This window comes from Lepus europaeus, chromosome 4, assembly GCF_033115175.1.
Source record: "Lepus europaeus isolate LE1 chromosome 4, mLepTim1.pri, whole genome shotgun sequence".
Lineage (NCBI taxonomy): Eukaryota > Metazoa > Chordata > Mammalia > Lagomorpha > Leporidae > Lepus > Lepus europaeus.
Genome location: NC_084830.1, coordinates 23,212,587 through 23,219,565, shown reverse-complemented (window position 1 = coordinate 23,219,565; position 6,979 = coordinate 23,212,587). Strand labels below are relative to the sequence as shown.

At 42.0% G+C, this 6,979-nt stretch overlaps 1 pseudogene; it reads left to right on the top strand.

Moving 5' to 3' along the window:
• Window positions 1–4,600: 4,600 nt before the first annotated feature.
• LOC133758659 (casein kinase I-like) lies at window positions 4,601–5,907 on the top strand (annotated as a pseudogene).
• The last annotated feature ends 1,072 nt before the right edge of the window (window positions 5,908–6,979 follow it).

Below are 6,979 nucleotides of genomic sequence, written 5' to 3'. Positions count from 1 at the left end.
ATGGTTCATCGTCCTGAAAAGTCACAACTTCCTGTGGTGGAGTTCTGTATGCCTCTTTGCAAAGAGAAATTGCTTCCCCAAATTCCACAGTCCTCACATGACCTTCTTTCCTCACTGGGTCTTACCTGCCTGGTCCCCAAGAAGGCATTTGATTTGTGTAAACTCCCAAAAGACTAAGTGCTCCCTAAGAACAGGAATGGCATTTTGTTTATTTTACTATCTTTAGTGCAGCTTAACAACTGCTCTATTTTCTCTTCCTCACCATGGTAAGCCCAACAGAGCCCTCTGCGTTCAATGGCTGCTAACTAAACAAAAGCTGTTAATCACTGCAACCACGACTTCATGAAAGTAACCAAGATGACTGGGCCTGGGGTTCCATGTACACGCTGGCAAGTGGGAAAGACAGTGGAGCTCAGAGACATTTGAGAGGACTGCAGAGAAGCAAGGTGGCAAGCTATTGCATTCCTGCTACTGTGGCTCTGGGAATCCTACTCTGGGAACATTGGGTTTTTGGTGAATGAAGAGTTGGCCCAAATTTCTAAACACAATTTGGAGAAGGAAAATACATCTAACTTTCCCCATGCTGAGGATACAGCATTTTTTTCTCTTTGGAGAAAAGACCAAGCTTAAAGATCAGTTTCCTCAAAGAGCTGAAGACTTTTATAACCAGTTCATATTGAATTTGTGACAGCAGACTGCCTTATTCCATCCCCAAGTTAGCAGTATTATGGAAGAGTGATACTCAAGACTGTGGTTTTCTGGGAGAAAAAAAAATCTCCTAAGAATAACAATGGAATGAGGAACAAATGTTATTTCAAAGGTATTCCACCTCACCAATCATACATGCCAGGTGAGCACTTGGCTCTCTGGACGAGTCCCGGTGTTAACAAGCCAGCATCTCCCCTGTTTGTCTAAAGGGAGGCGGCTCCTCAAACCTGAGCTACAACTGTGCTGAAGACTCAATTCCCAAATAAGTACAACTCCCATCCATCTTCCCTTAGTCAGCTGGCCCAGATAAAAACTATTTTTATACTTTTCATTCTTTCCCACACCCAACACACACACACTTTTTTTTTTCCTAGCTAAGGACATTCACAGTTTTAAATTCATTCCATATCTTCACAGAGTTCCTTTTCATTCTTTATTTTTCTTATGCTTCAGAAATAGACATTTTAGATAACTAAAGCACAGCTATTTCCATTTCAATGCAATACTGTCATAATGGTATAAGCCTTTACATCAGTGAGAACCATGCTCATATCCTGATGCTAACATTTTCTGAGTGACCCAAGTCAATTTATTTAACTTTACATCATAAGTGAATTATTATACATCAATTTGGGAGAATATTCTGTATTTAAGTATATATAAAAATTGTGAAATAAGGAATATAATTACAATGCTATGTGAACACAAATTTTTTTCATTATCAGTAAAACTAAAGTTTGTAGAATGGTTTTTAGTTAATAAAGTTTTTTCACATATATAAGTACAAGGGTATCTCAAAAATGTTTTGGAAAGTTGAATGGAAAGATAAGTTTATTTTGGTGCAAAATAATTTAAAATCCACACGGTTGACTACCATGGAAGAGCAGGCCAATCGCAGAAATTAGAGACAACAGAGCAAATGTCAAGCCTGCAGACACATAGGTGTGATATCTTGGCATCTGAGCCAGAAAAGAAGAAAGTCACTGGCCAGATTCAGGGAACTTATCCATCTCTCTTCACATCATCATCACTTTCTCAAATACATTTTTATTTCTTAATTAAAATGAGATAAAATATTGGGGTCATAGAAATGCCTCAAAGAAAGAGAATGATCTGGGAAGATGGCATAAATTGGTCAACTGACTATAAGAGTCTTAGACAGTGGCAGAAAAGCAGGAGATCTGTTTTCCATTCTGTGAATAAGATGGGGTAGGTGAGGAGGTGAGGGGGAAAAAGCAGGGCATTTCTGTAAGGAAGTATTTGAGGCAGGCTAACTTTATGAAGCAGAGAGTTTTACTTAACTCACAGTTTGGGAAGTTCAAATGTATGCCATGTTCAGGGCTTAGCTGTCTCTTAGCTTTGTCACTTCATGACAGGAAAAGAGTTTCATGGAACAATGAAATCAAAATGTTAAAGTTTATTTTGGTGCATTTTTAAAATATATCCATTTTTTCATAATATACATTTTCCATGAGTTTTCTGAATACAATTCATATTGAACTATTCCTTGATTTAATTTCTCACTTGGAACATTCCATTTTTAGACAATAGGAAACTGAAAACTTTTGCAGTCTAACCAAATTGATTTCAACACTTGTGTTCAACTTACTAATATTGTGATATGGCACAGATTAATTAAGTACTGCAGTCCTCAGTTTGCATATGTACACTGGGAGGATGATTATAATTATTTGATCCTCAATAGATCAATATAATGTCTTTTTATTAATAGAACTTTGGTATCCTGAATAAATCTCAAGACTGTGGCTCAGTCTCAATAAATATGGCAATGCAAGAAACAGTTCTGTTATAAAAATTATTAATAGAATAATTCAGTGCTTTACTTTTATCTCTTAGAAGAGTTATTCAATAATACAAAACTTTTAAATATCCCCTTTATTCATCTGTTCTATTCTATTATCCTACAGCTGTTCCAGAAATGTGCTCCTTCTCTCCCCCCTCCCCCCATTATGTGAGGTCTTTCTTTCTCCTTCATATGTGCCTCTTTCAGCTCTTGAGTAGCTCAGTTGGCCTTAGCTTTATTCATATTTTTATTTTGTTTCCACTCTCTGCTTTATCTATTACTCAAATCCTTTATGACAAAGGACAAGAAGAATGACTCTTTTCCATTTCCTGCCCATTGTCAGTCCTGTCTCTTCCTCTATTAATTTACTGACTATACTTTAAAACATAACCAAACAAAACTTAGGAACCAGATTGCCTAGATTAGACTAATTCTCACTTGGGAAGGGGAAGAGGTGAATTTGGTGAGTGAAAATGAGTGAGTGTATATAGGTTAGGGGAAAAGAAAGTTTGAGAAAACTTATCTATGCCAAAAATGAGAGCTTCCTAAACTTTATCCATATTCAGGATAGCAAACTATGAAATTACTGTTTCAGTATGTAGTTTTCAATCTTGGCTCCACTTCCTGTTCTCTGCTTGGGGACACCTATAGGCCTTCAGCTGCTGCTTATTTTTCTCTTATTTTAACCTGTTCTGGAGTACATTGATCTCCCAACTCATTCTTTCCCTAGAACCCTAGAATGCCTATTGCTTCAATTTTCCACTTTTCCTTCTTGTTAAATCCAAGGCCAAGATTCCCCCAAGATACCATTAGTTTCTAAATTGTGGTAGGAACCCATGATACGAGACATACCTTCTTAATGAATTTTTAAGTATACAGAGTAGTAGGTCTGTAGAACTCATTTATTTTGCATATCTAAGATTTTATATCATGGTTCAGCAGCTCCACATTGTCCAGCTCCTCAGCCCCTGACAACCACCATTCTAGTTTCTGTTCTGTGAGTTTTGACTATTTTACATACGTCATATAAGTGGGAAAATCTAGCTATCTACTGGTGAATTAATGAATAAAAGAATGTAGTATACATATACAATGAAAACTTACTCAGCTATAAAAAGAAGGAAGTCCTGCCATATATGTGACAACAGGGGTAAACACTGAGGATTATTATCCTGTCAATATGCCTCCAAAACTTATGTTGAGAATGGCCAAAGTGAGGGCTGAAACATCATGGATGGGTAACAACAAGGGGAAGAACCCTTGTAAAAAAGGCTTGAGGGAGTGGGTTCATTCTCTGCTCTTCCACCATGTGAGAACACAGTGTTCGCCTACATTTTTACATTTCCATCCCTCCCACCATGTGAGGATGCCACGGCAAACACCATCTTGGAAGCAAAGAGTAACCCTCACCAGACACCAAATCTGTCAACACCTTGATCTTGGTCTTCCCAGCCTCCAGAACTGTAAGTCATAGATGTCTGCACTTTATCCATTACCCAAGCTATTTTGTTAGAGCAGCACAAACAGACTATGACAAGGACTTTTCCTTACGTTAAATAGTCAGGTTCCATTCCTACAGCTTCTGGGAGACTTTGAGTGTGGACACTTCCCTGAGAGGGTCTTTTGTCATCTCCGCATACCCAGCGCACAGAAGACACTGTGCTGGCTGAGGCCGGAGTAAAGATGGCGGCGCGGGCGGAGTGACAGGGGTCCCTCCTCCGGCCGCAGCCAGCGGCCCTGGCGGCCCTGGTGGCAGAGGTACCGCCAGCCGAACTCACCGCGCCCCTTTTCCAGCCCGCGACATCACGCAAAAGCCAGGCAGCGGCAGCCGCCCGGAAACCAGGGGCCCAGCCTGGAAACCGCGAGAACTGCCTCACAGTCCGCGGCCTGGCATAAGGAAACCTGACTGAGCGGCGGCGATAGGTCCCCGGCGGCCAGTTCTGGGTGCTGGGACGCCAGGAAAGCCTCATTTGTCCACTTCCCGCTGCCCTCCTCCGCAGCCTTGCCCCGAGGACGAGCCTCAGAGGCCTCCGTCGTTCCCTCTGAGGTGTCCAGGCTTTGCCCCAGCCTCCATCTTCGTCTCTCAGGATGGCGAGCAGCCGTGGCTCCAAGCCCAAACTCATTGCCAGAGGGAAATACAAACAGGTAGGGAAGATTGGGTCTGGCTCCTTCAGGGACATTTATCTAGCGAGTAACATCACCAACAGTGAGGTCGTGGCAATGAAGCTAGAATCACAGAAGGCCAGGCCTCCCCAGTTTGCTGTATGAGAGCAAACTCTGAGATTCTTCAGGGTGAGTTTGGCACCCGGCACATAAGGTGGTATGGTCAGGAAAAAGACTCTAATGTACTAGTCATGGATCTTCTGGGGCCCAGCCCCGAAGACCTCTTCAGTCTCTGTTCAAAAAGGTTCACAGTGAAAACTGTACTTATTTTGGCTTATGTACTTATAATCAGTAAAATTGAATATGTGCACACAAAGAATTTTATACACAGACACATTTAGCCAGATAACTTGGTATTGGGAGTCACTGAAGTAAGTTATTCCTTATTGGTTTTGGTTTTGGCCAAAAAGTACAGAGACAACAGGACAAGCCAACACATACCGTGCAGAAAAGACAAAAACCTTCCTGGCATGGCCCTGATACGCTAGCATCAATGCACATCTCGGTGTTGAGCAGAGTCGCCGAGATGACATGGGGTCGTTAGGATATGTTTTGATGTATTTTAATAGAACCAGCCTGCCATGGCAAGGACTAAAGGCTGCAACAAAGAAACAAAAATATGACAATATTAGTGAAAAGAAGATGTCCACTCCTGTTGAAGTTTTATGTAAGGTGTTTCCTGCAGAGTTTGCCATGTACTTAAAACTATTGCCGTGGGCTGCGCTTCGAGGAAGCCCCGGATTAGATGTATGTGAGGCAGCTGTTCCACATCCTTTTCAGACCCTGAACCACCAATATGACTACACATTTGGACAATGTGAAAGCCGAAAGCAGCACAGCAGGAAGCATCTTCTAGTGGGGAGGGTCAGCAGACCCAATCCCCCAGAGCTCTCTGCTGTGGCCTGGGAAAGCAATGGAGGATAGCCCAGGTGCTAGGGCCCCTACATCCACAGCCAGGAAGCTCCTGGATCCTGGCTCCTGGCTTCAGATCAGCCCAGCTCTAGCCATTTAGGGAGTGAACCAGCGAATGGAAGATCTTTCTCTCCAACTCTCCCTCCCTCCCTCTCTCTGTAACTCTACCTCTTAAATAAATACAATCTTTTAAAAAAAAAAAAAGACACTATCATTGCATATATTACCAAATGAATTTTATCCCACTAAAATTCTGACCCCCAGATCTCTACGAGACACTTAGCTGCATGTTGAGAGTCATTACATCCATTCCTAAATGAATCCTCATTAAATATCCACAGCAATTGTTTCAAATCTTTCACACACCTCTCACACCCAGTGCCATTTTCTAACAACCACCTCCTTTCTTTTTTTTTCTTTTTCTTTTTTTTTTTTTTTTTTGACAGGCAGAGTGGACAGTGAGAGAGAGAGAGAGAGAGACAGAGAGACAGAGAGAAATTTTCCGTTGGTTCACCCCACAATGGCCGCTGCGGTCGGTGCACCACGCTGATCCAAAGCCAGGAGCCAGGTGTTTCTCCTGGTCTCCCATGCGGGTGCAGGGCCCAAGGACTTGGGCTATCCTCCACTGCACTCCCGGGCCACAGCAGAGAGCTGGCCTGGAAGAGGGGCAACCGGGACAGAATCCGGCGCCCCAACCGGGACTAGAACCCGGTGTGCCGGCACCGCAGGCGGAGGATTAGCCTATTGAGCCGTGGCGCCGCAGCGCCGGCCTCCACCTCCTTTCTTTTGGTCAGCCTATTTTGTTCTTTGAAGCTACCTAAGGAATAATCTTTGCAGGTAATCATTTAAGTTTTTGCTTCACAATTCCCAGCTACTCCCTAAAGATTTCTGCTGACAGAAATATTTTTCCAAATCACACTATTATGATCAAGTCCATACTTTTTCCTACAAAATGTCTAAAACATATTTTGAACCACATGGAACCATTTTTGAGCCCAGTGTTTTCTCACAGAAGTCTTTTTCCCTCCAAGTTAGGCAGCCTCCAGAACGTGCTTTTTGAGAAACCAGAGAAAAAATAAAGAAAAATCTGTACAAATACATCAGTCAGCTTTAGTCTAAAAATATTTGCTTCTAGAAGCCTCCCAGTTTAAAAAAAAAAAATCAGGTTATTCCACATTAAGAAATATCATACATACTTTCTGGGCTCTAAATAATCTCCATTTTCCTAACAAACAATAGAAGGGTAGAGGCAAGGAGGCATTCACAGATGGGCATAGGCCAGTCATTTAAACAAATATGAGACTGCTATCTTTGGGTGAAAGATTCCTAGTATCAAGAAATTTCCCTGTGTCCATGTCAGAATGAAACAGGCTTGGGTTGATCCAATATTAA